Raw genomic sequence first — 10,138 nt, forward strand, 5'->3', positions numbered from 1 at the left:
CAGTGATTGGCATTAACACAACTCTTTCCTTCGCTTTAGTCTCCTGTGATTGGATCACAGATGTAACCAATGGCTGCTTGCAAAATCATATTCAGGAAATGAATGGCTGATCATCAAGGTACTCTTAGAAAATACACCTAGCACTCATGCCTCCAAATTAGAGGTCGACTGATTAATCGGAATGGCCGATTAATTAGGGCCGATTTCAAGTTTTCATAACAATCGGAAATCGGTATTTTTGGGCGCCGATTTGCCGATGAAAAATATATATATTTATTTTTTTATACCTTTATTTAACTAGGCAAGTCAGTTAAGAACACATTCTTATTTTCAATGACAGCCTAGGAACGAACGGTGGGTTAACTGCCTCGTTCAGGGGCAGAACGACAGATTTTCACCTTGTCAGCTCGGGGGATCCAATTTTACTGTTAACAAGTCCAACGCAATAACGACTTGCCTCTCTCTCGTTGCACTCCACAAGGAGACTGCCTGTTACGCGAATGCAGTAAGCCAAAGTAAGTTGCTAGCTAGCATTAAACTTATCTTATAAAAAACAATCAATCATAATCACTAGTTAACTACACATGGTTGATGATATTACTAGATATTATCTAGCGTGTCCTGCGTTGCATATAATCTGACTGAGCATACAAGCATACAAGTATCTAAGTATCTGACTGAGAGGTGAGCGGTGGTAGGCAGAAGCAGGCAATTCATTCAAACAGCACTTTCGTGCGTTTTGCCAGCAGCTCTTAGTTGTGCGTCAAGCATTGCGCTGTTTATGACTTCAAGCCTATCAACTCCCGAGATGAGGCTGGTGTAACCGAATTGAAATGGCTAGCTAGTTAGCGCGCGCTAATAGTGTTTCAAACGTCACTCGCTCTGAGCCTTCTAGTAGTTGTTCCCCTTGCTCTGCATGGGTAACGCTGCTTCGATGGTGGCTGTTGTCGTTTTGTTGCTGGTTCGAGCCCAGGGAGGAGCGAGGAGAGGGATGGAAGCTATACTGTTACACTGGCAATACTAAAGTGCCTATAAGAACATCCAATAGTCAAAGGTTAATGAAGTACAAATGGTATAGAGGGAAATAGTCCTATAATTCCTATAATAACTACAACCTAAAACTTCTTACCTGGGAATATTGAAGACTCATGTTAAAAGGAACCACCAGCTTTCATATGTTCTCATGTTCTGAGCAAGGAGCTTAAACGTTAGCTTTCTAACATGGCACATATTGCACTTTTACCTTCTTCTCCAACACTTTGTTTTTTCATTATTTAAACCAAATTGAACATGTTTCATTATTTACTTGAGGCTAAATTGATTTAATAAGTGTTCATTCAGTATTGTTGTAATTGTCATTATTACAACAAAAAAAAAAAGATTAATCGGTATCGGCTTTTTTGGTTCTCCAATAATCGGTATCGGCGTTGAAAAATCATAATCGGTCGACATCTACTCCAAAGATCCTGTAGGCTTTAGCTCAGTGAACTAGCACAGTCTTTTGGCATGCCCTCTGTTTCTATAAGAAAACACCAAATGATACAATGAGCTATCTATCTCACATGGGGCTTCACTGATAGGAGATATGTTTGGCATTCCTCTCCAGCGGGGGCTAATGACTGTCATTGTTACCTTAACTATTATTATTATCGATGAGGACCAGGAACATTCCTTGGCTCTCCCTTCAAAATGGATACGATGTGACATAGGTACACAATGTGTTGCAGGGTGCTTTAACACAACACTGACACCCAGGAGGGAAACCCCCAACATAGTGTTTTAACTGATGAATGGGTGGAGAGAGAGAGAAAAAGGGAGGAACGTCAGCATACTGGTCTTACAGACAGTGCTCCAGGACAATAGAGAAGGAGGATGACTCTGGAGCACCATGGAAACCAGCATACTAACAGATAAGAGGCTGAGTCCTGAAGGGTACCTTATTCCCCATATCGAGTGCATTACTTCAGACCAGAGCCTTATGGTCAGAGAATATGGGCTATGAGCCTATGAGATGAGACCTGTGGGCTCTGGTCAAAAGTAATGCACTATAAAAGGAATAGGGTGCCATTTCAAGTGCAAACAATCTGTTTAGGGATATGGAACCCAATTGAATTCAAATTAATGAATTAGACATTTGTGAAAGGATTGCAAAGAACACAGTGATTCACTTCACACCTTAATGTACAGAGCCTTGTTGACACTGTAATGCATATGACCTACTGCAACCTTCTGACTGTCAGTATATAGTACAGGACGAACACTGAATTATGTCACAATGGCACAGCATTGCACCCCAGCCAACAATAGAATTCCATGGATAAAAGAATTTGAGAGGAATGTTTTGTAGCAGAGGGGAAAGAAAAAAAAGACCCAATGGCACCCTGTTCCCTATATAGTGCACTAGCCTACTTTTGACCAGAGCCCTATAAAGTGCACTATATAGGGAATAGGGTGCCATTTGGGAAGGACCCCAAATACAGTGGAGTGACACCCTAGTGAATTATTTGACTGGTGGAGAGAGTATTATTAAACTAATTGTTTGAGATTGATGCTGTTGGTTATGGTGACGTTGCCAATGAAAATGTGCTCTAAAACAGTATGGACCATGACGGGTAGCCTACCACAGATTTGAATTCTAATCTAAAACATAATATTACTTTCTCAATAATTTCGGAAAACCATGACCAATTGCTTTAAAGGTTTGATGTGTTTTTGTTATAATCATATTAGTGGTGTGTGGTTGTGTGACTGCCTTTTTTTAAATGTCTTAAATTATATTAACTGGGAAAGCAAGGGCAGCTAGAAATGTATAGTTCTATCGATGTGTCGATTCTTTGTTACATAATTCGTTTTTGCTAGGAAAGTTTTTTTTTAAAGTTCAAAATGTTGAAATAGGATAACCTACAGTTTAGGATCTCAGCTAGAGCTATAGATCCTACAGTCTACGGTAGGGAGACATTGCCCTCGTGTTCTCTTTTCTCGCATACAATGCAATATAATGTAGGGCCTTTTGTTAAATAGCCCACACATGGATTTTTTTTCTCGAGAAAAAGCTCCCCCCTCGTGGAGAGTTGGCAGCAGTAGCCTAGTGTTATGCCGTCTGAAATAAGTGCTTGCCCCCACAGAGGGAAGCAAAATCACAGAGTTAGAGAGCAGCGGAGAGGAGAGCACTCTGTCAGGACCAGATGGTTTGGGTTAGAATGAGAATCACTATTCAGGCAGCGGTTCCACCGTTCTGCCTGCCTGTCGATAGCAGTTTCACCAGTCGGGATAATCATCAGCCTATACATAATGTGACAAGACCTAAAAATCACTGACAGCTGTCCTGTCCATTGGTCCTGCTGACTTCTCAAATATACATCAATTGAAGTGTAAAAATTAAATTGAGAGTAAATGTGATAACTGTATAACATATCAGCGTCAAATACCATGTTTAATTTCCTGGAGTCAATTCTACGAAACGTATTTTTGCACTTTGGACCCAAAAGAGTAAAAAAAAAGTGTATTAAAAAGAAGAAAAAGAACAAGACAAAATTAAATATTCAGCTTTAAAAGCATCCAAGCTTGAAAATAGTCTCTATTCTGGACATGACAACCATGCTAAGATTTTCTCTCAAGCTTTAGCCTAATAAAACGTCCATGCAACTAGTGCAATGTATAACAATGTATGAACGTATCGCAACAATGTATCAAATGTATCTCAACAATGTATAATTATTACCACGTTGTCTTCAGCTAGCAAGGTGAGACAGACATTTGACAGTAGCAAAACCCCGCAACAAGGACTTACATTCATCTGCTTCTTCTCTGCCTCTTTGAGCGCACGTCTGTTAGCAAATATCCCAACTATTAACGGTCGCTTCTTCAAACGAATCCCTTGTGGAGTAAAAAAGATAGATTACAAATCTAAATTAAAGTTTAAAAAAACACTAAATTATATCCATTTCAGAAAGACAAAGCGGTATCCTTTAGAAAGTATCCCTTTGGATGGTGAATGCGTTTTCCCTCCAGCAACCTCCTCTTGTGATTGCTTCTGTCCCCTATCAGGTACAGGTGACGAGGGATATGCAATTCAAAAAAACTTTTTCCGCGAACGTTTCCTTTCTTTGGTTTCAATTTTGTAGTCAGAACGTTATCAACTTCTCGGAATCGGGACAACATCCACACTAACAGTTACTGGAGCGTCTAGTTGCAGAGCTACTGCCGCTGCTGCCTCTCCTTGCACGGAGTGAAACCCGACACCTCTCTATTGCTATGGACGGCCCTCCTTCAGATTGAGCTAATTTATTCAACAAGTGAAGAAGTGTACGGTTATGTTGTTTGACAGCGCTGTGCTAAAGAGATGCCATGGAGAGAGCAGAGGAGAAGAGAGGAGAATTCTGAACTCTGGTGCCACCAAGCTATGTAAAAGAGAAGTGTATATCATCAGAATGTCTTTGGGTTCTAAATATCTCAAACCTGATGAGCTGATTGGGCTACTCTGACCCACCTGTCTTCGGTAAAGGACCTTTTTGGCATAGTGAAGTAAATTCAATGTTTCAGAAACACAATTATGTAATGGATTAGCAACATATTTGTCATTAACAACATATTTGTCATCAACAAATATTACACAACATCACTGAAAAAGAAAAGGGGCATTTGGACCATAACAAATCTATGCTACAGTAGACCTCCATGACATTGTTATGAAAACAGAAGGGTTTTCCCTCTCAGACAATAAAGGGTGTGAAGAACTTCAATAGAATATGTAGAATGCCCAGACAGACACAGCCCTGTTATAAAATAAAGAACAGAGAGAAGAGAGAGCCAGACTACTGAGTTATGTCCCAAATGGCACCATATGCTCTATATATTGGACTATTGGTCTAAAGTAGTGCACTACCAAGGGAATAGGGTGTTATTTGGGACGCATCCTTGCTCTCATGTTAGAGTCTTGTCACCGAGTCCTGTTCTTCTCTCCTTCTGGCGACTGCTTGGTTGAGAGGAGCATGTTACAGCTCCAGTCATATGCATCCAAAATGGCACCCTACACCCTATTTGGTTTTAAATATATTTAAGTATCAAAAGTCAATGTAATTGCTTTACTTAAGTATCGAAGTAAAAGTACAAGTATAAATAATTTCAAATTCCTTATATTTTCACATTTTAATTTATTTACAGATAGCCAGGGGCACACCAACACTTATACATTTAAAACGAAGCAGTGTTCAGTGAGTCCTCCAGATCAGAGCCAGTAGGGATTACCAGGGATGTTCTCTTGATAAGTGTGTGAATTATAAAATGTTCCTGTCCTGCTAACCATTCAAAATGTAACGAGTACTTTTGGATGTCAGGGGAAATGTATGGAGTGAAAAATACATAATTTTGTTTAGGAATGTAGTAAAGTAAAAGTTGTTAAAAATATATTAGTAAAGTAAAGTACAGATACCCTAAAAACAACTTAAGTAGTACTTTAAAGTATTTTTACTTAAGTACTTTACACCACTGATAATCCAGTCTTCTCTCTAGAAGAACCATGGTTTTATCTTCTCCAGAGCCAGAGCCATGGCCTTGGATCACTTCCTGGTACTATGTCACACCCTGATCTGTTTCACCGGTTCTTGTGATTGTCTCCACCCCCTCCTGCTGTCGCTTATTATCCCCGTTGTATTTATCCCTGTGTTTCCTGCCTCTCTGTGCCAGTTTGTCTTGTTTGCCAAGTCAACCAGCGGTTTTCCTTGCTCCTATTTTTTCCCCAGTCTCTTTTGGTGCTAGTCCTCCTGGTTTCGACCCTTACTCTGCCTGTTATGTCTTCAAGTCTGCCTATCCCCTTGTACTGATCTGGTTACTGAACCCCTGCCTGGCCTGACCTTGAGACTGCCCTTCGTCTGGTACTGTTTTGGACTCTGACCCGGTTTATGAACTCTCGCCTGTCCCCCGACCTACCTTTTGCCTACCCCTTGGATTAATAAATATCAGAGCTCAACCATCTGCTTCCTGTGTCTCGCCTTGGGTCCTTATATACTATCAATCAGTAGAAACAGTTGTTTTAAAATCCCAACCTGTCGATCATAAGAGTATGGACGAGGAACCGTGGGTTGGAGTTCATTCACTTCCCTTACTGTGACGGCTGCTTGACATGTCTTGACTGTGAACATCCAGGTCTGAATAGCCACAAAAGTTTCATCTGTTTCCATGTGTGTCCCAAATTTAACTCCTCTAGCTGCCAATACTGTTGTAACGGCCGTTGGTGGAAGAAGGTGAGGACCAAAGCGCAGCACGTGTTCATCATTTATTAAATGGAACTGAACACTAAATACAAAGTAATAAAAAGAACAAGCGAAACAGCTCCGTCAGGTACAAAACAGAAAGCAACTACCCACAAAACCCATGTGGGCAAGAGCTACCTAAGTATGGTTCTGAATCAGAGACAACGATAGACAGCTGTCCCTGATTGAGAACCATACCCGGCCAAAAACAAAGAAAAAGGAACATAGAATGCCCACCCTAGTCACACGCCTCTCTATGGCCAGGGCGTGACAACTATGAACATAGTCTTCAGTTATTTCCTACAATGGAGACACATCCATATATTCCCATTCATTTATGTGGCTCTATACATTCAAATTAAATGTATTCTCACTATCTGGCCATCAGAAAACAGAAACTGAAGATCAATTTGCGCTTGGCCACATGTCAAGAACAACTAAAAGGCTTAAATAATTATTACAGCTGTCTTCCTGGTAAGTCTGCAGATGGTAACTATGTTTTAGCATGAGATAAATCAAGAGGATATGTCTCAATGTGTTTACTAGATTGAGATGGTATATGCTTAGGGGTATTAAAATAGAAGATGAAGTTATCCTGAAAAACACACCGCTCAGTTTATTTATGTGAACAGTGTTTGGAAGAGAGACGGAGCTGGCAACGACACACAGGCGCTCTCTTTCTCACACACACACATGCCCGCAAACACACACACGCACACAGAGAGACACGCACAGCGGTATAGTAAATGTTGGCTCACAAAGAAAATAAATGATTTGATTTGAATGTGTCTTCTGCTAGACAGGACATGCAGGACTGTTGTATACATGTCTTCCTTATGACTCAAAGGGTTTTCTTTTAAATATATGTCAATACATTTGTGTTAATACTCAAGTTGGAAAATAATAAATATTTCAGACGGAATCTGTCCCAGATCATCTGTCATATTAAACTCGGTAATAACAAAATAACATCCTCCTACATTTATCCTCATCAACAAAACATTATATCACTCTACACAGTCATCTACCTCCCTGTTCTAATGGACAAGCCAACGGACTGGCTTTGAACCCAGATCCTCTGCATGCCTCAAGACTGTTAGCAAACTGAGCTAGGCAGTAGCTCTGGAAAGCTAACAAACAAAGCTCATCACGTGAACTGAGTTCCTCGAAACATCGCCGTTACAAAATCATCAACACATTATCACATTTGCACCAGTTTACAACGTAACATCTAAACTTCCTTTATATACTCTTCTTCTTTAGATAACTGGGTCAAGGGTCTTTTCTAGCTAGCTGTGATGTCTTTGGACCTTAAACACACATACATCACTGCACATGTGTTGTATTACATTACCTGGCTAATAAGCCCAGTATCCAGCCAAGTTCTTTAATGTGCTCCTCCTCTCTAGTCTCTACCAACAACCTGTCAGAGCCTTGCACTGAGGGGACCTTTATTCAAAACAGACTCACAACTTGGCTATATGGTCTGCATCCTAAATGGCACCCTATTCCCTACATAGGGCATTACTTTTGACCAGAGTCCTTTGGCGCTGCCGCTGTGGGCCCTGGTCAAAAGTGGTGCGCTATGTAGGGAATAGGGTGCCATTTGGGAGGCCTTAATGGACTACCCTCCTCCTCACAGGATACCATTAGGGAGGACTATTGCATGCCTCAGTTAGAACTGGAGGTAACTAAGCTTGTGTAAAAGAGCAACAGCAGCAACAGATAAATCTCCTGTTGGGTTTGTTGTTAGTTTGTAAGATGACAGCGATCTGATTGGAGACATCTATCAGTAGATAGAGGAGGACAGATGGTTACAATGTGGTTGAATGTGGCTGAACACTGGAGGGCAATAACGCAACCAAACAGTATCAGCTCTCTGTACCTCTGTCTGGCTCTCCTTTCTCTCCATTTATAATATCTCCCTGTTTCTCTCTGTGTCTTTCACTCTCTCTCACACACTCTTCTGTCTCTGTCTGCCCCTCTCTTCTCGCCTTCTCATTTATCTCTGTCTCTCCTTTCTCTCTTTCTCCATTTCCCTCCCTCTCTCTACCCTCGCTCTCTCTCTCTCTCTCTCCTCTCTGCTATCCTGTCGAATCATTCAATAGCATGTTTTCCAAGTAACACTGTAAATACCTTGAGACCTGACTAATTCCAAAACAAATATTCTCAACAGCATCTATTCAAATGCACTGACAGCCTTCCATACACCTGCTACAATGACCATATTTTCATTACCATAATCTAAGGGGAAATATAGAATATATTTACTGCACTAACATGCTCCCCATATTGCAATAGGGAATCTTGTGGCTCTGCCTCCCTAAAACTATACTGCATCCCAAATAGCACCTTATTCCATACATAATGCCCTATGGACCCTGGTCAAATGTAGTGTACTATGTAGGTAAGAAATGCCATTTGGGACGCATACTATAATGTATAAACATACGACAGTCAGTGCCGTTGCAGTTGCATCCTAATCACTTTGCTGCTGATGGGTTCTCCATCTTTCATAACAACTCATGTTTTAAATGATGCCCCTGTCACACAGCAACTTCTATAAGATAAATATTCAGTTCCATTTTCATACACAGTGGTGGCTCCTTAGTGGTCGACGGTTGCTGGGCCACCATAGTGGTAGCCTCATCCTTATCAGGCAGTGATGTATTGAGAGCAGAGGGCTGTGTGTTGCATCACTGAGGATCACACACATGCACACGTGCACACACACATATGTATACACACACACACTCTGGAAGGAAGATCAATGTGCTATAATGTAATAGAGTAGAGATCTGCTTTTCTACTCTTTAGTGTGGTGGTGTCCACATCACAGGGCTGTGGTTGGGGTAATAACGGTGTGATGGCTATTTCTGTGACATCTGACCGGGGATTAGACATCAGACCACAGAGCCTGGTTCCTACGGAGTATCACGAAGTACCAGAGAGAAATAGCCTAGCCAACTTCATCGGGAGAGGAAATGAAAACTGCAGTACGCGATTAGACGAACAATAAACCCGGCAGCACTGCAACTTCTTTTGGTAAACAGCTGAGGGATGTAAGAAATGTAACCCCCCCTCAAGTTCATAGACAGAGCTATGGACGCCAGGACTGACCATCCATGAGCTCAAAATAATTGTTTTAAGCCTCTTTTAAAGCTACACAGTGTTTGTTTACAATTGCAAAACAAGCTTATATTTTGAGCTCGGATGGGTAAGACATTTGAGGCATGTAGTTTAGCATATTTTCTTCTCAATCAACCTCTATACATAAATCATTTAAAAAGAAATGATGTACCAATAGCTGACTGTACCTTTAATAAGTTTGTGACAGGCCGCTTGACAGAGAGAGTCATAACAGTAAGGATTTCAGACTGGGCGGTAAAATGAGATCGAGGTTATGTTCCAAATGGTACCGTATTCCCTTTATAGTGAAAAGGGGGCCATTTGGGAGGCAACTGGAGTCTGTCTTGTGTACATACAGTATCACTGTCCTCATAACAAACCCACAGTGTTGCTTTGAGTCATCTCATATTCATATTTAAGAGGGGTATGAGCACACAATAGACCAAAGATTGTTGTGATCATCATCACATATTGGAAACCTGCACTTGGCAGAACTATACAGAGACATGCAGACTTTCTCTGTTAACTGGGTTTGTTTTTGCTAAACAGAGCAGGCACTGTTGGAGCAGTGTATCTAGCAATGTCTGTGTCCCAAATGGAACTCTATTCCCTATTTGGTGCACTACTCTTGACCAGGGCCCATAGGGCTCTGGTCAAAAGTTCTGTGCTATGTAGGTAATAGGATGCCATTTGGGAAATAACCAGTGCTGACAGTACTCAATGGAATATATTAAATTGTGTTCCGTATAAAAAAATCT

General features: G+C 41.0%; 1 protein-coding gene across 1 annotated transcript in view; it reads right to left on the minus strand.

Moving 5' to 3' along the window:
• Positions 1-3,993, minus strand: part of LOC139385716 (protocadherin-16-like) — a 168,135-nt gene extending 164,142 nt beyond the window's left edge. Inside the window, exon 1 of the mRNA XM_071130997.1 lies at positions 3,791-3,993. The gene's annotated coding sequence lies outside the window, so the exon portion shown is untranslated. The remainder of the gene's footprint in view (positions 1-3,790) is intronic.
• Between the last annotated feature and the right edge of the window lie 6,145 nt (positions 3,994-10,138).

The sequence above is a fragment of the Oncorhynchus clarkii genome, chromosome 27 (assembly GCF_045791955.1).
Source record: "Oncorhynchus clarkii lewisi isolate Uvic-CL-2024 chromosome 27, UVic_Ocla_1.0, whole genome shotgun sequence".
Classification (NCBI taxonomy): Eukaryota; Metazoa; Chordata; class Actinopteri; order Salmoniformes; family Salmonidae; genus Oncorhynchus; species Oncorhynchus clarkii.